The 23291-nt window shown below is 41.5% G+C and overlaps 2 long non-coding RNA genes across 2 annotated transcripts in view; one reads left to right on the top strand and one right to left on the bottom strand.

Annotated features, from left to right (window-relative positions):
* LOC145515853 (uncharacterized) overlaps positions 1-23291 on the bottom strand; it is a 69743-nt gene that overhangs the window by 27986 nt on the left and 18466 nt on the right. The window contains exon 3 of the long non-coding RNA XR_014061068.1: positions 1210-1389. This is a non-coding gene — a long non-coding RNA (uncharacterized LOC145515853). The remainder of the gene's footprint in view (positions 1-1209; positions 1390-23291) is intronic.
* Positions 41-8706, top strand: LOC145515854 (uncharacterized). Its single transcript, XR_014061069.1, has 2 exons — positions 41-4218; positions 8539-8706. It is a non-coding gene; the product is annotated as an uncharacterized LOC145515854 (long non-coding RNA).

The following is a 23291-nucleotide window of genomic DNA, read 5'->3' as shown; positions in this document are numbered from 1 at the left end:
TGGATGGGGGCTAGTTGCCAGGTGAACCAATCACGTGATTAGAGGGTTAGAACTTTCAGTATCCCCCCACACACCAATAACCTCAGGGAAGGGACCAGGTTGAGGCTGAACCAGTGACCCAATGGCCAATGATTTAATCAACTGTGCCTACCTAAGGCAGTTCCCATAAAAACTCAAAAGGACAGGTTTTGGAGGGCTTCTAGATTGGTAAACACATGGAAATTCAGGGAGAAGGAAGGGGGCCTGGAAGCCCCACACCCCTTCCTCAGGCCTTTCCCTGTGCATCTCTTCCATGTGGCTGTTCCTGCGTTTTATATATCCTTTTACAGTAAACCTTGCTCGTCCAGCAAGTAAAATATTTCTCCTGAAATCTATGAGCCACTCTAGAAAATTGACTGAACCCAAGGAGGGGCTTGTGGGAATGTCTGATTTCTGGCCAGTAGGTCAGAAGCACAGCTAACCACCTGGGCTTGCAGCCTGCATCCGAAACGGGAGGGAAGGGGGCAAAGGGAGGCAGAGGAGTCAGTCTTTGTCAGGCTGCACCCCAGCTCTGCAAAGTCTGTACTTAGCCAGCTTCAAGATCAAAGAAAGAGTCCGGAGTCAGCGTAATAGACGTCAGTGGTTCAATGGGCAGGGGATCGGACATGTCTGAAGGAAGGTCCTGGAGCAACCCCCTATCACGTGCTGTAGACGGCGGGTGCCACATGGCAGCAGTCTGCACTCCTGGAGGAGAGGGAGGCTCCTGGTTAGAGGGGGTCCTGGGGGGAGGGAGGGGCTCATCAGTTACCAGGGAAACCAGTAGAGGGGCACGAGGCCCCTCCTGGCCCCTGTGATGAGCTAACCGGTAGAGATGTTCTGGTCTAAAGGTTAGAACGGTCAGGAGCTGGGGCGGGGGCAACCGTGTAGGAAGCTCAGCTGCGAGGGTACGGCGTGGGTGAAGCAGGCTCTGGGGACCTGGGGATGCACAGAGAACAAGACAACAGCGTTCTCGGAAGGCCTCATCACACAGCGTTGTAGGACTAAACACTTAAGGAATGCAATCTGATGTTACCTCCAGGAGGCTGAACTGAGTTGAATTGTGCAACACACAGCTGGTGTCCCAAGAATTGCTGGTTGGTGTAGGGTACACCCGCACATATACATTGAAACTGCTAACTAGAACCTGTTCAGAGAGAAAGCGAAACCATCCAAGGCTTCCGGGCAAATTACCTCCTTGATGCAGAAAGAGGGCATCTTGAGAATTTGCCCCCGGCTGTGTGAGAGAGTATTTTAAAGCCGGAGTTCTGAATGGAAAATGCAGCTCTTTAAAAGATGTGCAGTCTTTTAGAGGTCACAGCTGCTCATTGGTGAGCCAAATCCCAAAGCTGGCCCGAATCATCCTTCCTTTGCCTTAAAAATAATGAAATGTGGTGTGTGAGTTAGGGTCTGTATTCCTCAGGGTGCCTGTTATTCCCTATTCACCTCTGTATTGTCCGTCTAGCCCTTTAACCACACACAGATGGGCCTGCTCCACCAGTATGGAGGTCCCAAACCTCAGTTTCAAAAGGAACAAAACTAGACCAGCAGGGAATAACTTTTTGTTGGCTTGTTGGTGGATTTCTCTGGGTTCATCCTTGTTTTTCAGACACTTCTTTCAAACTGGCTTACAATTATGCAACTACAGTACCTGCTAGAATCAAACCCAAACACGTTCATCCTTATCCAAATGTAATTTATCTGAAATGCCATGTTGGTATGAGCATTATCCATTACTGCATGGGCTTCTATTTTCTTCTTAAATAATGGAACACCCTAATGGAAAATATTCCCTCTAAATAAATTTTAATGAGCACTTATTTGCCCAAATTGTCCTTTCTCCAAATGGCAGAAATTCAATGTGAACTTGAATTATCAGGGGCATTTAGCAATAATGGGCTTTGGGAATACATCATGCAAAGATGACTTATTTTCCTATATCATCCTAAACTACAAGTGCTGGGGTAACAACTTCTCAAATGCGAAGTCAGTTCCAACGTCTTCACTTGTGTCTCTGCCGGGAAATGTCACATCAAACACCATGTCAGGGTGTAAGAAATTACTGGAGATTGAAGACAAGAAGCCTGATTGTTATAGACGGCATATATTCCCAGACTTTGCCATGACAAATGACAGGTGTCTGCTACATGTTTTTGGTTCCATGCATTGAATTGTTTTCCTTTTAAGTTTTTTTTTTTTTTTGATGTGGACCATTATTAAAGTCTTTATTGAATCTGTTACAGTATTGCTTCTGTTTTACGTTTTAGTTCTTTGCCCTCGAGGCAAAGAACTAAAACATAAGGATCTTAGCTCTGGGGCCAGACGTCTTAGCTCCCCAATCAGGAATCAAAAGCTCAACCCCTGCATTGGAAGCCTTAACCACTGGACCACCAGGTAAGTCTCCCTGAACTGTTTTTCTGAGGAGTGAAAAGTGAAAGTGTTAGTCATTCAGTTGTGTTTGACTCTTTGCGACCCCATGGAATATAGCCTGCTAGGCTCCTCTGTCTATGGAATTCTCCAGGCAAGAATGCTGGAGTGGGTAGCCATTCCCTTCACCAGGGGATCTCCCCAACCCAGGGATTGAACCTGCATTGCCTGCATTGCAGGCAGATTCTTTACTATCTGAGTGACCAGAAAAGAAATCAATTAGGAAACACGACTCTGTACCATGGGCAGGCTAGGAACTGGGGCCTTGTCGTGCTCAGAAAGAATTAGAGTCAGGCCAGATGCAGAATTTGGAGAATTCCAGAGAAGAGCTCTGGCCTCAGCAAGAATTACAAGTCTATGGAGTAGGGAGCCAGACTCAAGGTTGCCCCCTTAGACTCCAGGATGCACACAGTTAATTACTCTTCTAGACTTTCTCTCCATCTGAAATACTGCCAAAGGGAGCGGTTGCCATTTCTGAATCATTTTTTTATAATCGAAATGACACAGAGGGATCGTTTAGTCCAAGTATAAAAAATTTGTATCACATACCTACTAGAAGCTTCAGAATATTAAAACACACACACACACACACACACTAAAAGAGAGAGAGAGCTCCCATTTTCTTTTTTGTTACTGAAGTATAATTGACATACAACATTATATCAGCTTCAGGTGTACAAAAGAATGATTCAATATTTGTATACAGAGCAGGATGATCGCCTCGATAAATCTAGTTAACAGGGAGAGTCTCTGTTTTCAAGGAGCTCTGTTCTGGGATGCTCAACGGCAAAGCCAAAAACACCTGAGAGTATCAACAGATTCCTTTTTTCAAGCCAGAAGAGTGTTCGCTCAATGAGCACCTCTGGGTGCAAAGGGGCACCCGGATCCAGCTCTTCCTGTTCCCGGGGGTTCTGGGTGTGTTGGGGAGGCTGGGGTAGTGAGGACTCCAGGTGCTGAGGGCCACATCCCCCACCAGCCTCTGCCAGGTCTGTGGATGCCTGAACACTCTGCTTCCTTCTCAGTGAAATGGGGGAGAAGACGCCCATCCTGTAAGGCAGCAGCGAGGCACTCAGATGGTAAACATTCAAGGAATGTTCTCTGAACCTCCTGTCCCATGAGCAACCATCTCCTGTCACCTCTCCCCACTGCATTGAAGTGGCTCGACTGGAGCCACTTCTTCTTCCTTCCTCACGTCCCTCCTTCTTCCTCTTCTCCCTTGACCTTTCCCGTTTCGTCCTTTTTTGTCACCTCATCTATGATGCCATTGGCCTGCCATGGCTAAGCTCTAATGGGACTGAGGTGTCATTCAGATAATGAGCGGCTGTTAGACTTCACTCGTCATTAGCAACTGATTTACTGGGAAAGCTCTACTCCAGGTAAAATCATTACCTGCCAGCGTGATGTGACTTGTAGAGACAGGTTTTGCCTGCCCAGAATACTTCCAGTGTTCTTTAAGTAACAGCGCTCTGATTTTTCTTTGCAAAACTGATCAAAGCCTTTGGTTGTGTCAATCACAGTGCCACTGGACATTCACTCAGGACAACTTGACTCCATTTCCCAGAACTTGAGTCTCAAGAGAAATTGAGACTTCCTTCATGGGAAGGAAGGTGGATCTAAGCCATTGCTATATATTCTCATTTGTCTCCAAAGGAGAAGGACCAATCACACCTGCTACTGGATTCTTAGAGCTGCTTCGATACTGTGCCTGATTGATTTTCAATTCTCCCTTCAATCTGATGAGCTAACCAGTCATCTTGAAACAACTTCTTTTTGCATGTAAGCTATGGGTATTCATTTTCCATTTGTTATGGCCACAGCCCTTTGTTACTATTCTGATTCATCATAGCATAAATAAAAAGTATTTAGGGATCTGGCTGCAAATATTAGTATCAACAGTAATAGGATACAGATTTAAAGTGGTTAAAAGAGAGCCATCAGCTTTGCCTTTGTCAGAAACTACAGTGGGGGATTCCCTGGTGGTCCAGTGGTTAGGATTCCATGCTTTCACTGCCAAGGGTCCAGGTTTGATCCCTGGTCAGGGAACTAAGATCCTGCAAGCCTCGCAGGTGACCTAAAAGAAGACAACTATAAGTGACCTGGTCCTGAACTAGCTCAGTTGAACACAGAGCTGAAACTTACCACTGCCCTGCAGACCTTACCTGCAGGTCAGAGGGCTGAGCTCTGGGAAAAAGGATTTAAGAGGAAACAAGTGGCCTGAATTTCCCTAACCTTTAACTTTTTCAACACTACTACAGAGAGTTCTCACTCCAGCTGTCCTGTAGGAAATTGTTTTGGTTTATTTATTTATTTGGCTGCACCAGGTCTTAGCTGCAGCACGGGGGATCTTCAGTCTTCATTACAGCATTCAGGATCTTTTTCAGTTGTGGCATGTGGAATCTAGTTCCCTGACCAGGAATCGAACATAGGCCCCCTGCAATGGGGAGCACAGAGTCTTATCCACTGGACCACCAGGGAAGTCCCGGGAATCGACTTTTGATGTTGTGTCTAAAGCTACACATTTCTGAATTATTTTCAAAGTACACCTTAAATTTTGTCCTCAAAGATGCATCTATTCTCTTGTGATATATGTATATGCAACTTCAATGATTTTTGTTATTCAGGCAGAATACTGCTGGTTTCATTTGTTAATTGAGGTAAAGGAGGGCTTCATTTCCTCCCCAAGGATGGCCAACTTTCCTCTTATTTGGAGGTTTTAAAGACTTGGTCTTGGTTTCTCAAAATCCTAACTGTTACTTGGTATACATTTCTCTAACATTTTTATTTTATGATGGGAAGAGGAGAGGAGGATACATAAAACTTAATGCAAGTTTTGCAGCTGTAAGCTGTGAATTTGCTATGACTAAAATGCTTTGCATCTGCAAAGTAAGTTAACAAGAAATTTGTTGTTTCTTCATCAACTCTACACTTGTAAGTTCTGTATTTGTTAGAAAGGTTAGTGCCAGCCAGGGACAAAGGAGTCAGGGTAAATACAACTCCCTGGAATATGTGTAGCCAAGAGACTGAAATAATTTTCACTTACACAAAATTGTTTATTGACTGCATACAAATTTTCAGGCACTGAAGAAGTGATCTTTTTTCTCTTTTTTTTTTTTTTAACAACTCTAAAAGTTAGGTGTCAGTTTCCCAATTTTAGAACTGAGAAGGCTGAAAACCAAAATAATTAAGTTACCTGACTAAGGTCACCCAGTTCATAAGTGGCAGATCAAGGTGTCAAACCCAGGAGGGGCAGCCCAGAGGGTGGGGCCAGAAGACCCCAAGCTCACCTCCTCCCACCGGCACACCGAGACCAGCAATTTACTGGACATCTAGTGATGAGAAGACTAGCAGAAAAGATCTTCTGCCACTAAAGATATAAAAAAGGAGCCCCAACAAGATGGGCGGGAGGAGAGTGATGTGATATTATCAAGGCCTACACCCCCAGGGAGACAACCCACAAACAGGAAGAGTACTAATATCCAAACTATACAAAGAAGTCACACAACTCACCATCAAAAAAACACTTCCGACTGAAAAATGGGAAGGCCCCGAAATAGACACTTTCCCAAAGAAGACATACAGATTGGCCAACAGGCACATGAAAAGATGCCAACATCACTAAGCATCAGGGAAATGTCAATCAAAACCATAAAGAGATATCACCCCACACCTGTGAAATGGCTATCATCAAAAAGACAACAAATAGCGAGTGCTGATGAGAATGTAGAAAAGGAGGACTCCTCATGCACCATTGGTGGGAAGGTAAATTGGTGCAGTCACTATGAAAAACAGGCTGGAGAGTCCTCAAAATATCAATAATAGAACAACCATGTGATCCAGCAGTTCCACTCCTGGGCATTTATCTGAAGAAAATCAAAACACTAATTCAAAAAGTATATACACCCCTTTTCTCACTGCGACAATATTTACAACAGCCAAAATATGGAAGCAACCCAAATGCCCATTGATAAATGAATGGATAAAAATGTTTTATATATATATACACACACACAAAGGAAATATTGCCATTTGTGATAACATGGATGAACCTAAAGGTTATTATGCTTAGTGAAATAAGTCAAACAGAGAAGACAAATACTATGTAATTTCACTTACACGTGGAATCTGAAAAATAAAACACATGAACAAACACAACATAACAAAAGCAGAGTCATAATACAGAGAACTAACAGGTGGCTGCCAGAGGAGGGCGTAGTGAGGGGAGGAGGGAAACAGGTGACGGAGACCAAGAGGCATAAACTACCAGTTACAAGATAAATGTCAGTGTGAAATGTACAGTGTGGGGATACAGTTAACAATCACGTGATATCTTTGCATAGAGACAGATGGTAACTAGGCTTATCACAGTGAACATTTTGAAATTTATAGTCACATGGAGTCACCATATTGTTCACCAGGATACTGTTGGAGGTTAATATTCATATAGGAGAGATCAGATTTGCGGTTACTAGAGGCAGGGGTCGGGGAAGGGAGAAGTAAATGAAGGCATTGCAAAGGTGCAAACTTATAACTATAAGATAAATAAATACCAGGGGGACTTCCCTGGTGGTCCAGTCGTTAAGAATCCACCTTTCAATGTAAGGGAAAGGGTTTGATGCCGGGTCCGGAAGCTGAGGTCCCCCATGCCACGGGGGAATCTAGGTCCACGCACCTCAACTAGAGAGAAGCCCGTGCCCCACAGTGAAAGATCCCACAGGCTGCAACTAAGAGTTGACACAGCCAAACAAATAATTACCAGGGATGTAATGTACACCATGATAAACATAATTAACACTACTGTATCTTACATATGAAAATTAAAAGAGTAAATCTGAAGAGTTCTTGTCACAAGGAAAAATTTTTTCTTTGCCCGATTTTATATCTCAACATTTTAAAAAATGAAGATTATGCCATCCAGTCCCATCAGTTCATGGCAAATAGATGGGGAAACAATGGAAACAGGGACAGACTTTATTTTCTTGGGCTCCAAAATCACTGCAGATGGTGATTGCAGCCATAAAATTAAAAGGCAAAGACATTACTTTGCCGACTAAGGTTCCTCTAGTCAAAGCTATGGTTTTTCCAGTAGTCATGTATGGATGTGAGAGTTGGACCGTAAAGAAGGCTGAACACTGAAGAATTGATACTTTTGAACTGTGGTGTTGGAGAAGACTCTTGAGAGTCCCTTGGACTGCAAGGAGATCAAACCCATAATCCTAAAGGAAATCAATCCTGAACATTCATTAGAAGGACTAATGCTGAAGCTGAAACTCCAATACTTTGGCCACCTGATGTGATGAGCTGACTCATTGGAAAAGACCCTGATGCTGGGAAAGATTGAAGGTAGTAGGAGAAGGGAACAACAGAGGATAACATGGTTGGATGGCATCACCGACTCAACAGACATGAGTCTGAGCAAGCTCCAGGACTTGGTGATGGACAGGGAAGTCTGGCATGCCGCAGTTCATGGGGTCACAAAGAGTCAGCAACAAGACTGAGCAACTGAACAACAATTTTACATCTATATGAGGTGATGGATGGTCACTAAACCTACTGTGGTAATCATTTCATGATATAAGTAAATCAAATAATTATGCTATATACCTTAAATGCATACAGTGCTGTATGTCAATTACATTGCAGTAAAACTGGAAGAAAAATAATTCAAGGTTTTAAGCTCCAGTGATACCTAATTTCAAATCTGATTCATTCCCTCAAATCTTCCTGTTTCATGCTATTGTTGTTGATATTCAAGAAAATTCATTTTAGTCAAAAAAAAAAAAAAAAGAATTCATCACTGAACTAATATAACTTGTTTGTGATGTTAGCTCTTAAACAACAGATAAACTAAGAGTTAGAGAAACAGACCCCTCATCAAGACGCTGGACCAGCAAGTGGTATTTTAGGCGCCGCTCTTTAAACTTAGTTCTGGTGCCCACCCGTCAGACTGAAGTTGTCTAATGTTAGGAGTTCATTGTTTGCCATCTACAACAGACTCCACAGACTGTGTATTTTCTCCCAGTTCCTGCTGCTTGAAGTTCCTGAATCCAGCATCTCAATTCCCTTGGGGTATAACGACTTGTCTGTCCTTCCTCACAGGTGAGAGCTGAACATCCTTTACCAGTAGGTTTCTCCATGAGGTAAGTTGAAGTTGAAAGAACCTTACCAATTCTACAGGTTATCACCACCCCTCCAAATCTGCAGTTCCAAGTTCCTAAACATCTTAAATCTAGACCCCATCCTTCTAAATAAATATTTTAGCAACTGGATAACTTTGTTATTCTCTGGCTCTCCATCCAGAATAAACCACTTCTTGAAGGAACTATCCTCACTGGTGACTTTCAGCCAAACACCTAAAATAACTTAAAATACAAGATAAGGTGATACCATTATTTCCTTTTTAAAAAGTCATGGATGAGTTTATCCTGTTGTGTCAATAATATGTGGCTGTTTCCTAATAAAGTCCTTGGTGGGTTTACCAGCTCCAAGGCTGTGGGTTTCTGGTTACACCTGCTGTTTCAGCATCTCTCTTTGAGGTTGGTTTATATTATTTTGTTTGATACCGTCCCACAGAGATGTTAATCACTGCCCACCAAGTGCACTCCCAGACCTTAGGGAAATATCTTTTATATAGTTTTTTGATGATAGGGGGGAGAGGTAGCAGAATTCATTTCCTTCTCATGACTTCCACATAGTCCCCTCCATCCTCAGGCTAGTGTCAAATCTGCTGTCTACTTCTTGTCTTGACTGAGAGACATGAAGTATCCTTACAGTGAGAGATAACAGAGAAGGAAGAAGAGGGAAAGAGACTGAATGAAAAACAGGCCACAGAAAAGTTTGTGTATAACTTTGGAGGGGAATAGGGGAAGACAAAAATACAAGGATTGAATCAAAGAGTAGGATAAATGATCTTCATCAATGATATTCTCTTGCTTCTGAACATTTATTTATTCTTTTTTTCTTTTTGGACAAAAAAGAAGTATTTCCTGAAACTATTATGCTCTGTCCCCAAATATGATACTCTGCCCCACTTACCCTCCCATATGTATTCCAAAGTCTATTGTTGTGCCTAGAGCCTTGTCCGACTCTTTGCGACCCCATGGACTGCAGCACACCAGACTTTCCTGTCCTTTACCAACTCCTGGAGCTTGCTCAAACTCATGTCCATCGAGTCGGTGATGCCATATCTCATCCTCTGTCATCCTCTCCTCTTCCTGCCTTCAGTCTTTCCCAGCATCAGGGTGTTTTCCAGGGAGTCAGTTCTTCGCATCAGGTGGCCACTGTACTGGAGTTTCAGCTTCAGCATCAGTCCTTCCAATGAATGTCCAGGATTGATTTCCTTTAGGATTGACTGGTTTGATCTCCTTGCAGTCCAAGGGACTCTCAAGAGTCTTCTCCAACATCACAGTTCAAAACCATCAATTCTTCGGCACTCAGCTTTCTTCACCGTCCAACTCTCACATCCATACATGACTACTGGAAAAACCATAGCTTTGACTAGACAGACCTTTGTTGGCAAAGTAATGTCTCTGCTTTTTAATATGCTGTCTAGGTTTGTCATAGCTTTTCTTCCAAGGAGCAAGCATCTTTTAATTTCAGGGCTGCAGTCATGATCTGCAGTGATTTTGGAGCCCAAGAAAATAAACTCAGTCACCGTTTCCATTGTTTCCCCATCTATTTATCATGAAGTGATGGGATCAGATGCCATGATCTTCATTTCTTGAATGTTGAGTTTTAAGCCAGGTTTTTCACTCTCTTCTTTCACCTTCATCAAGAGGCTCTTTAATTCCTCTTTGCTTTCTGCCATAAGGGTGATGTCATCTGCATATCTGAAATTATTGATATTTCTCCCTGCAATCTTGACTCCAGTTTGTGCTTCATCCAGCCTAGCATTTCGTATGATATACTCTGCATAGAAGTTAAATAATCAGGAAGACAATATACAGCCTTGACGTACTCCTTTCCAAATTTGGAACCAGTCCATTGTTCCATGTCCAGTTATTAACTCTTGCTTCTTGACCTGCATATGTGTTCTAAGTCTATGCATCTGATAAAAGTGAAAATTTAAATAGGTTTCCATAGGAAGCACTAATCAGGACTCCCCTGGTGGTCCAGTGGTTAAGACACCGCATTTCCAAAGCAGAGGACATGAGTTCAGTCCCTGGTGCAGGAACTAAGATTCCATGTGCTGCATGGCGTCCCTCACAAGAACAAAGGAAGCACTGATCACTACTCTGAAACATCAAGCATAGACCGTCTAGAGCCCTGCAGCTAGACATGCCATTTAAAATCATTCAGCAAAGATCTCCAAAAGCACAATGAACCCAGCCCCAAACACATTTCAGTGTAACTGGAAAACAGATACTTGCCTGACTATTGAAAAGGAGGTCTGTGGAAACCCTATGGTTCCACAGAAGGGAAACAGGTCATCCTACAATCGAGGCCAGCAGTGGGGAGCATATGTTCTGGAACATTTCTAATCCAAACAACTTCTACCCTTTTGCTGCATGAATAGTACGTGAAGATGACTATCTGGATTGAATCCTGGCTCCTCCGGTTGCTAGCTTTGTGACCTCGGGGAGGATGTTTCACTTCTCTATCAATCAGTTATTACACTCATGAGCTGCACCTTCTTTAGGACTAAAAACAGATGCAATTCCAGGCCGCCTAAACCAAACAACTCTTATGTCAACCATCAACTATAAAAATAGGCATAATTATATTGGCTTCGTAGGACCATTGTAAGGAATGAGCAAGGTCGTGTGGGTGAATGAGCTCACGTAGTCCTTGCATGATAGGTGCTTAATAAGCATTAGTTTTGGGGTTTTTTTTCTCATAATTTGAGATTAACACTTCTGTTTGAAAGGAGCTCTGATTTTAACTACAAATATCACTGCATCCAACTTGTGGAGCGGGGTGAGAGTCAGATGAGAACTCCAATCAGACTTCTCATCACATACTCTTCAGCTTTGCAAAGCTGGCAGCAGTCAGATGTGGAATTTTAATTTCCCGAGACTCAGGAGTGGGGAGTTGTTTTTACCTCAAGGGATTGCGTGCGTGGAAAATAAACTTTGTAAAACATCTGGCCTCACACACGGCACATGGCTGTGTGGGTGTGTCCTCTTCGAGAGCTTGTCGCCAGCCAGAGTCATGAGGATATTCACCCAAGTTATACTCTAGAACCATTCTTGGTTTACGTCTCATATTTAGATCTACAGCCCACCTGGAGTGGATTTTTGTTTATGGCATGAGAAAGGGAATGTATAATAACTATTGATTATCAGGTAAAACTGGCAAGGATAATCAAGACCGGCTTATTCTTCAGCAGACTCTTCTTGATCCATCGGGCACTCTCCTGACCTTGAGCCTCCAAAACTACTGGGATTCCACTGAACCCTATCCTCCTTCCTTCTGGCTGCCTGTGTCAACTGTTTTTCCTGTTCTTCAAGCCAGTTTCCTATATAAACAGACGCATCTAGTTAGGGAGAGAGACTGTCTTCTGGGGAAGAGACCATCCTTCAGAAAGGAAAGAGAAAAGAAAGGGAAAGAGAAAGAGAAGGGAAAGAGAGAAGGGAAAGAGAGACCACCCTTCAGAAAGATGGTCATGGCGAGTCTCTGAAACGCTGAAGTGCAGGTGGAGAATCGCAGTGGGATGAGCCGCAGCGCACCCGCACCCCTCTTTTCTAATCTTCTGTTTCTGTAAGCCTGGCGGGGAAGGTGGCTGGGATGTGGACTGGGGCAGCAGAGACTGCTTGGGGACTTCTGTGAGGATCTGGCAATTGGTCGAGTTCCACAGGCCGACCTAGCATCTCATCCGGGAGGGCACGCAGGGGAGAAAAGGCAATACAAAGAGGAAACTACGGTCCAAACGTGCATGGGGCCCGCTTGACGATTTCACCTGAGCCTTCATCTGTTCACGTGCTTAAAGAAACGAGGAGCTCCCGCGCCCCCTGCAGGACGGAGCCCCAGGTAACCAGGAGGGGCGTCGGAGATTCAGAATGCGACCTTCGGGGCGCTCCGTTTACATGGGGCTCTCCAACATCGCCGGAAATAAAAAAAAAAATTCTCACAGCTGAGCAGCTGGCGATAATGTTCATTAAAAACAACTAAAGCAGCCTGTGAGTTGTCAGAGAGCCACATGGCACCTGGAAAAATAGCATCCTCATATTTAAGGAAGGGAAAATAAAAGTTAAAAGGAAATAGAAAAAGAAAAGGAACTCTTCTATCTCAAAAGACACAGATTTTTCCCAATTCTTTGAATGTGAATTACAGCCAACTTACAAAATCCCTTGAAATTAACAGGTTATATTGGAAGAATTGCCACAGCCTTATCTAAAGTGAGCAAGAAAAGCCCCATTATGATGAAAAGAAAAAACAAAACAAAAAAACCTCTAAAGCATGCCACGGCCTGAGACAAAGAAAAAAAGTTAAAGTGTTTGCATATCATGTCCCCAAATAAGCGCACCATACATTACTGTGAGAAATTTAGTTTGGGGACCAACGAGTCAAATTTCCTGGCATGGCAGAACACGAAACATGGGAATTTTAGAGTTGTGGGTGGCCAGGATATTTACAATGAGGCAGGAAGAGCTCAGGGCTAAGAAATAAGAATAATGAATGTGTACAGAGAGAGATGTAAGTAGGGGTGGGAGATGGACAGAGAATTTAAAGCTTTCCGGGTTTCAATTTCATCATCCTTGGAGTCCAGGACCCTCCCATCCTGTGTGCCATGCTAGCTAGTGTGTGCTCAGTCGTGTCTGACTCTTTGCCACTCCATGGACTGTAGCCTGTCTGGCCACATGGGATTCTCCTAGCAAGAGTACTGAAGCGTGTTACCATTTCCTCCCCCAGGGATGTCCCATGAGGTAAACTTGAACTTTTATAGTGGCTTTTTGAATCAGCTGCCTCAAGGGTGATTCTCTCCTTTCAATCCAGAATCTTAACAACTGCAGCAAGTGTGAGGAGACGGGCCAGTGAGTAGGGAGGCTGTCTTCTATACACAGCGCTGTGACACAGCACACCACCTCACTGACAAAACTCACTCTGTTACAGGGGTGCTGACATCCACACAAAGTTCTTGAATCTCAGGTTACACACCAGAGAAATACATTCTATTGGATGTGTTCTGTCTGCAGAGGAGATGGAGGGTACTCTTGAGTGGGCACCTCCAAGCCGCTGGGATATGTGATTTAACTATTCCACCGCACCACAGAAGGCTGTGGAACCTGGAGCTTCCAGGAAAGTCCCGCTTTAAAATATTCTGCTTACATCAGCCTTGACATTGCCCCAATTCTCCTATAAGAATTTATGCTCATCCTTGCTCAGGGTAACCCAGCTAAAATTATCTCCAGATTTAGCTCCCAAAGACCACTGTCTTTCCAGTGGTCCAGTGATGAGCAGAAAGTCATTAAAATCTTCTGTATCAAACATGCATCGTGGGGCCAAAGAGATAATCACTTTTCATCTGAATTCCTGAAGTCCTAATGATGCTGACATCAAGCACCAATGCTGTGAATTCTGTGTAGCGGAAATACATTTTTAAAAGTCACTTACATTTTTCAAGTTATTTGACCTTGAGCAAACTGCTTAAACTCTCTGGGCTTCCATGTACTTTTCAGTAAGAGATCTAACATGTACTTCTTCATATGATTATAGTGTATAAATTTACAATAGAAAGTGCTTAGTATAACACCTGGCCCATGATAAGCACTGAATAAATATAAGCTGTTATTATTATTATTACAAGTACCTGGCTGCCTCTACCGACTTGATTTCAGATGAACTCTGCCCCTTCCAAAAATGTTTCAGATGCCACTATGGCCATCAGATATTCATCACTTTGGATTGTCAAATAATCTCTACTGTAGCACAGGAAATATGAAATACCACCTAATGGTCATTCAAGCCTTTTAAAAAATAGTTTTCCAAGTGGATTATTTCCTTCTAATGTGTTTTAATGAAAAGAAGAATGAGAGTAACCATCAGCCTCTTAAAAGAGGTACAGATTTGGAGGACTGACATGGGGGTAGGCTGACACCACAGTGCTGTCTGTACTCACCAGACAGATGAGCTACTCTCCGTATAGATACTCAGAGCTTCAAAATTTTAGAAACAGGTGCCTCTTTACCAGGTTCATGGATTTTTTCTGCCATCTAATGGTCATTTTTGAGGACAACAGCATTTATGCCCACATAGGTGTTCCACCCTGGATAGCACATAAGAACTTGATTGACAATTTTAGGTATCTCATATAAGTGGAATCATAATTTCACAGGTGTACATATATGTCCAAACATGTCAAATTTTATACATTAAATATGTACATATTTTGCATATTAATTATACTTTAATAAATCCAGTTTTAAAAAAAAAGCCAGTGGGAATTTGCTGTATGACTCAAGGAGCTCAAACCAGGGCTCTGTGACAACCTAAAGGGGTGGGATGGGGTGGGAAGTGGGAGGGAGTTTCAAGAGGAAGGGGACATATGTATACCTATGGCTGATTCATGTTGATTTATGGCAGAAACCAACACAAGACTGTAAAGCAATTATCCTTCAATGAAAAATAAATAAATTTTAAAAAAGAAGAAGAACTCACTGGCTCCCAGGCATCTTCTCCAGCTTCCAGCTTACTAAAACTAAATCAAGGAGAAATTATAACATTTAGACAGTCAACTAATTTACTAGTCTCTAGGATAAGAGCGTGATCAAGTGGGTGAGTGCAATGTTTCTGCATCAGCTTCCACTTGGGGGAGCTCTTCCTTCTTAATTGCCTTCCCTTTAGGCTCAGTTGATAAAGAACCTGCCTGTAATGCAGGAGACTCCGGTTCAATTCCTGGGTCGGGAAGATCCCCTGAAGAAGGGATAGGCTACTCACTCCAGGATTCTTGGACTTCCGTTGTGGCTCAGCTGGTAAATAATCCTCCTGCGATGTGGGAGAACTGGGTTCGATCCCTGGGTTGGAAAGACCCCCTGGAGAAGGGAAAGGCTACCCACTCCAGTGTTCTGGCCTGGAGAATTCCATGCGGTCGCAAAAAGTCAGACACAACTGAACGACTTTCACTTTCACTTAACCTCACTTCTAAGATAGGAGTTAATCTGTATTGCCTTAGGCCACTCTAAGTGACCCTTCTCCTGGCCATAGTGGTTGATTCAGGGTGGATGCATAATCCAACCTGAGTCAATAATCGATGAAATTTCTGCAGATATCTAAGAAATAGACTCTCGCCAATCCCTACTGGACATAAGCAAGATATACGTAGCCAAAAAATTTGCTGGTACCATCTTGGAACCAGAGGGGAGAGACTAACAAATTGGAGAAACCACCAGAGAAGAAGAGGGAGAAATGGAGGCAGAAACTGAATTTTGGTTGGACCACTGAAGCCCTGAATCAATCTCTCCTGAAGCTAGTCCTTTCTCTTCCCTATCGGCCAATGAAGTTCACTGTTTATTGAAAGCAGTTGGAGTTGGATGTTCTGCGTTTTGAAATAATAATAGTAATAGTTATAATTCAAATAGGTCCCACACAAACCTTTCCTAGACTGTTCATTATTTCCTGCAGACTCCTTTCTTTCCATCTCACCAGACTAAAAGGAAAATGTGGGTGAAAGCCCACCAGTGCTCACTGGGTTCTGGGGGTGCTGACTTAGTCATTAATAACTGGACCTGAGTAGGGGGAGAAGGCAAGAGGCAAGGGTGACCCCAAGGGGATGGACTTGAGTTACTTCAGGACTGACTGCTGTTTGCATCAAATTTGGAGGAAGGAGAAGAGGCTCAATGAGGTATAACTCAAATAGGAGAATTTTCCTCATGCTCGGTCACTTCAGTCATATCCAACTGCGACCTCATGGACTGTAGCCCACCAGGCTCCTTTGTCCATGGAATTTTCCAGGCAAAAATAGTGGAGTGCGTTGCCATTTCTTTCTCTAAGGGGATCTTCCCAACCCAAGGATTGAACCTGTGTCTCCTGCATCTCCTACACTGGTAGGTCCTTAAGGGCATAGACTGTGTGTTCTTCATCTTCAGCCCACTCCCTAGAAGACCCCTTAGGACAGTGTTCAACTAGTGAAAAACAAGTAACTGTCAAGATACCTTATGCAAAAACAATTAGAGAATAATTAAGTCTTGGGCTACTCTGTGGGTCTGGTGATTGTGTCAAAACTTCTGAGAAGTTCTGCGATGCCTGCTGGTGGGGAGGAGTCTCTCGGGGAAGAGGTGGCGCTGAAGCTGTACCTTGAACACACAGGTGGAGAAGGGGCAGGAGGGCGCTCTGGGCTGGGAGAAGGACTTGGACGATGATGCTCCTGCCTCCCTATCTGACTGAGGGGTTACACTGTGCAGGACTGTATCACTGCTCCAAATAACTGGACAGAGGGTCAGAGGGGAGCAACCAGGCAGGGACCCCGCCTGACCTGACAAGCGGTGACTCATCACGGTGGCTAAAGAAGTCAAGGGAGCCAGGAAGGAATTGCATTTGGGGAGACAGGTCACAGAAAATTAAACAGACAACAAAAAAGTTTCTTAATTGCAACGTTCTACCTCCCTCAGCCAAGTCTGGAGACCATTTGGTGTGCCGCTATTGAAATCCAAGGAATAGGAAATGAGGCAGCTGGTGCCGATGTTTTGGGCTTCTTTTTTCTGATTACGCACAAGATGGAGAGAACGGAGAGGGGACCCTGAGCCACTGTGATCAGCAAATCCAGAAGTCAACTGCATTGTCAGGCTGCCTTTACCTCTGAAGGAATTTTCCAGAGGAAGAGTTACAGAGAATTTTCTATTTTAAAAGAGTCTCACTCCCATAATTGTTTCTAATTTAAGAAAAAAAAAAAACCTCTTCAAAAGGACAGCATTACTTCTAAGTGAGTTGTTTCCTACGCATTTTAAAAAGAAAATATGGCACAACCTAAAGCAGCTTTCTGTCAGCTATTGGGGATTTGCATGAGAATGATCAAAGGAGCCCTTTTCCCTCTCTCTGAGATATATAAACTTATCAGGCTCCTCTTAAAAGGTTCTCTGAGTGTATGCAGTCACTCTTCTATCATAACTGTTTACACTTACAGGCAATATAACTCTCATGGCTGGTTTTATGAATTCCTTAGCTGTCTGCAAAAGGAAGTACTTTGAAACATTAGAAAATCCATTCAAATCTAATTTTCTGGCAGCAGGTGACTTGAAAATGATTTTGTGCTCCTTCTTGTTTTCTGATTCTTTGAAGAGTGATGATGCTGACCAGCTTTACGACTTCCACAGGGACACAAAGACAGAGTGGAATGGAGAGACTTGTGACCACCATGGCCCTCACCCATCATCCTGATGCAGTTCACACCTGCCAAGTTTTTGGTGACCAGATTAGGTTTATCCCAAAGGAATAATGAGATGATTATGGCATTGCATCCTGGAAATTTGCTCATGTTATTTTTTTCCATTTTAATATGAACACTACAAGGTTGAGCAAAGGTGGCGTGGGACAGTGGAAGAGGCATGGAATTGGGTACCATTAAATCTGAGAAGCAAATCCCAATTTGGCATGACTAATAACTTTTTAAAGCTCCTGTTTACTTTATCCCTAAAATATGATAATTACGTCCACTCGAAAAAGTACTGAGGATTAAGTGAGATAATATACATCAAATATCTCCTATACATGATACACAATATTAGTTCAAGGAATTGGTTTGATGCTTATGGGGCAAGGGTTGGAAACCACTGCTAGTAACAGTATTATTATGAGCTTTAAATAGTCATCCAATGAAGGAAAACATTTAAATAGGAGAGTCCATCTCAAATTATCCATGATGATGGCAAATGATTACTGTAGGAGTAATTAATATCATTAATAAGTAATAGGAAATTGATGTTTTTCCATGTGGGATATGTTTATTGTTTTATTAAGGCCAATATATGCTAATTTTCAAATATTTAAATGATACAATTCTATAAAAGTGGGAAATGGAAGTTCCTTACAGTTTTATACCTTCCTGCTTTAAGATACAGTGATTATCCTTTCAAATTTGTTTTTGGGTATGTATAAAAATAGTGTTAGAACAAAATAATGGATCTTCACTCAAGAGTAGGAGTAGATCTGGATGGGACGATGGACTATTTCATCTCTAGGGCCTTATCTTTGTGATGGAGCCCATTGGGAACTTCAGACTTTTGATTTACCTACAGCAAATTAGGCTTTTGGATTACTTCAACAGAGTGGTTGTGAGTTGTCTAAAAACATCAATATTTCCTATTGAACTTCCTTAGAAAGGTGATGGTTTTATTGAAAGATAATTTCAAAAAGTTAGAAATATGACTCATGTAAACATACAGTAAGGACATGTCAACTATTTAATTCAATATATATTTAATAAGTTAAAAAATCACTCAGATGGTACACCTGATTCAAAGTAGAATTCAAGAAACAGAAATTGAAATAGTCATTCAATGGAAAGCTGAAATGGATTTGTTAATGGTTGCAAATGTGGTTAATGCCCTTCAGGGCCATAAACTGGAACCTCTGGAGGTTAGATTTCTAAACAGACAGAAATATAAAACTTAAGGTATAAATTCATAGTATCAATGCTCCCATCAAATAATAAGGAACAAAGTTAAACACAGATGCATTCGCTTAGATCATTAAACAATCTTTGAATGAGACCTTTCAACAACAACCTAGTTTGACTTTGAAAGGACATTCTGTTATCTTTTGTTTTACTTCAAAATTTTGGATGTTAACTATTCTTGTTATTTAAAATTGTTCTTGTTTTTTCTTTAAAGTCATATGTCCCTATTATCTTTCAACTCAAAATCTTTTCACCTATATCTCTAATTTCCTTTTCATGTCTTTCATTATATATATATGTGTGTGTGTGTGTGTGTATATATTTGTAATATATTTCATTATATAATTTTATAAAGAAACAAGATCTTAAATTACCTTTACTTGCTCTTTTTAATCTTATAATATATAAATGACTACAGTGAGACTGGTTTCTTGTCACCGGACTGGTCAATTCTATCTCCCATTCTAGAAGTGATTACATCAAAACATAGTGATTAACTAATAAGATTCCTGTCCTATTGTTACTATTTGCATATTTCTCTAAATTTCAAGCTTAGAATAAATTCCTCTCAGGCTCTATCTCACCCTCAAGACCACATAAGATGTCTCATGTGTCCTAATGCACTTGTCAGTTCAGTTCAGTCGCTCAATCGTGTCCGACTCTCTGTGACCCCATGAATTGCAGCACGCCAGGCCTCTCTGTCCATCACCAACTCCCGGAGTCTACCCAAACCCATGTTCATCGAGTCGGTGATGCCATCCAACCATCTCATCCTCTGTCGTCCCCTTCTCCTCCCGCCCCCAATCCTACCCAGCATTAGGGTCTTTTCCAATGAGTCAACCCTTCGCATGAGGTGGCCAAAGTATTGGAGCTTCAGCTTCAACATCAGACCTTCCAATGAACATCCAGGATTGATCTCCTTTAGGATGGATTGATTGGATCTCCTTGCAGTCCAAGGGACTCTCAAGAGTCTTCTCCAGCACCACAGTTCAAAAGCATCAATTCTGCGGCGCTCAGCTTTCTTCACCGTCCAACTCTCACATCCATACATGACCATTGGAAAAACCATAGCCTTGACTAGACGGACCTTTGTTGGCAAAGTAATGTCTCTGCTTTTAAACATGCTATCTAGGTTGGCCATAACCTTCCTTCCAAGGAGTAAGCGTCTTTTAATTTCATGGCTGCAGTCACCATCAGCAGTGATTCTGGAGCCCAAAAAAGTAAAGTCTGACACTGTTTCCACTGTTTCCCCATCTATTTCCCATGGAGTGATGGGACCAGATGCCATGATCTTAGTTTTCTGAACGTTGAGCTTTAAGCCAACTTTTTCACTCTCCTCCTTCACCTTCATCAAGAGGCTCTTTAGTTCTTCTTCACTTTCTGCCATAAGGGTGGTGTCATCTGCATATCTGAGGTTATTGATATTTCTCCCGGCAATCTTGATTCCAGCTTGTGTTTCTTCCAGCCCAGCGTTTCTCATGATATACTCTGCATATAAGTCACTACTGGAATACACTTCTAGCTATCTATTACCACCAATCCACCTTCCTATTAACTTGCAATCCTAAATGGCAAAGATTGTCTTTGTCTCATTTCCTCAGGCCCTGGCTGATATTAGGCACTCAATAAATACTACTAGAATCAAAGAGTGAGGTATTGACACTATTTGTATGGTCAATGAAGCAAATGTGAAAATCAAAATGAAAAATTAATTCAAAACTTCCTTCCTCATCTCCCCCAACCATGGTTTTGTTTTAGTCATTCTACCAAACTTTGTCACTGAACTTAAACATCATAAAACTCCATCTTTTAATGTTGTAATTAGTGCTTTTGCCTTTACTCAGATTATTTATTCTTTAGGTGACATAGCAAGATGGTCAAATTCTGAGTTTCTCAACTCAAAATTGAGCTTAGTTGTTCAAAATCAGCTTTTCTGAATGTTAACACAGATTTAATTTTTGCTCCATAGTCAACAGTTACAAAAAGGATTTTTCTCTTGTAAGAGCTAAAACCATTTAGCACAGCATTTTAACTTTTAGTAAAGGACTGAATCAAAATGAGCTTCTTATCATAAATATTAGATGCCACAGTGACAAGTTGGGTGTGTTGTCCTTGTGTAACCCTGCCCATCTTCACTCCAAAACAAAGCATGGTGGACAGAATCGATATAAGAAATGACAGATCACAGTTAGAGGATACTTGCTATACTGATGAGCTTTTCAAGGACCAAGGATCACTGGTGAGTCAGGAGTAACACTTAAACCACTGGCAACCTCATATTGCCGTAATGAGAACTGAAAGATACTAGAGAGCTGATATAGCAGAAAGCCAGCCTAACCGCATTGTTAATATCACTAGCGGGCAACATAGTGAGCACTCAGTAAATACCTATTAATGCTACTGCTCTCTCCTCTCCTGTGAAAGGCCCAGTTAATTCCCATCTGCCAGTTTTTACATACACATTGACCAAGCAAGAGGGAGCATTTTTTCCTAGGTCAGTTCAGATCAGAAGTGAAGTCTCTTATGGAGGAACTGCCCAGTGTTGCAGTGGTAAATAGTTAATAACCAGCACTTGTGGGAGCACTTGATTTCTAACATTTGCGTTTCCATGTTATAAATACTTTCATCATCCCATCACGCATTTCAAGCTACCAACACGATTTCACTTAATCATAATCTGTGATATTACATGAATTATATATATTAGATATTTCAGCTCCCCCCTTTAGCTTCCTATAAGTAAAAATAAAAATAATGAGTATTTAGAACACATAAGCAATACTATCAACTAACATGACCTACTGGACAGATTATTCTGCCAAACAACAGCAGAATACTATTTTTTTTTCCATTGCAAATCAAACATTTTTCAATACTGACAATATGCTGTGACATAAAATAAATCTTAATTATTTAAAAAGGTTCAAATAAGACAGACTATGCTTTCTGGCCACAGAGGGCTGCATTTACAACAGAAGTTATTCAAAAATCTCCAGATATAAACAAGATACTTTCAAACAACCCATGGGTCAAAAGAGAAATCACAGAGGGAATTGAGATATCTTTTGAATTGAATAAAGATTGAACCAAAACATTTCAAATTTTGTGGGACAGAGCTAGAAGGGTGTTTGAAGTATAACTTACATCTTTAAATGCTTATATTTGAAAAAAAAAAAAAGTCTTATATCAACAACACAGCTTTCACCTTAAGATGATGGAAAAAGAAGGACATATTTTACTAAAACTCAAGAGAAGAAAGGAAGTACATATGAAAAAAGTAAATAGACAAATAGAGACTATTAATTAAACCAAAGGGTTGTTTTTGTAAAAAGGCAGTCAAATTGACAACCTAGTAAGCATATTAATCAAGGAAAATGAGAAAATGTGTTGATTACCATTATTTGGAATAATAAAGGAATACCACTACAGACCTTACCTTAATAAAAGTAGAACAAGGAAATATTATAAAGAACCTGATGCTAATAAATTTGAAGGCTTAGATGAACTACACAAATTCCTTGAAAGATAAAAATATCCAGCATACACACAAAAAAATAGTAAACTTCAATAGCACTGTATCAATTTTAACTTTGTATACTGAATTTTTCTTACAATCCAAATAAGCTTTGTTTCACTGGTTAATTCTAACAAACACTAAAGAAAACAATAACACATTTCATTCACAAAGTGCATTTAACACTACACAGTTCCAGCAGGTGTCACGGTTTGACCTCTGGTTGGGGAACGAAGATCCTGCATGCCATGTGACATGACGAAAAAACAAAATAAAAATGAAGAGGTTATCCTGGCTCATCTGAGTAGAGACTAAGTAGTCACAAAGACCTTTTATTTTATTTTTTTTAATTAGTTTATTTTCTATTTTTTAACTTTACAATATTGTATTTGTTTTGCTATACACTGACATGAATCCACCATGGGTGTACATGTTTTCCCCTTCCAGATGACCCAGAAGGATGGTATGGGGAGGGAGGTGGAAAAAAAAACAAACAAAGACCTTTTTTTTTTTTTTTTTTTTTCTTTTATTTTTTTTATTTTATAAATTTATTTATTTTAGTTGGGGGCTAATTACTTTACAATATTGTAATAGTTTTTGCCATACATTGACATGAATCAGCCATGGGTTTACATGTGTTCCCCTTCCTGGACCCCCCACCCACCTCCCTCCCCATCCCATCCTTCTGGATCATCCCATTGCCCCGGCCCTGAGCCCTTGTCACATGCATCGAACATGGAATGGTGCTCTGTTTCACATATGACAATACACATGTCTCAATGCCATTCT

The sequence above is a fragment of the Giraffa tippelskirchi genome, chromosome 7, assembly GCF_054371585.1.
Source record: "Giraffa tippelskirchi isolate mGirTip1 chromosome 7, T2T-mGirTip1v1.2.pri, whole genome shotgun sequence".
NCBI lineage: Eukaryota > Metazoa > Chordata > Mammalia > Artiodactyla > Giraffidae > Giraffa > Giraffa tippelskirchi.
The sequence above is the reverse complement of the archived record's forward strand: the minus strand, read 5'-3'. Positions and strand labels throughout refer to the sequence as shown.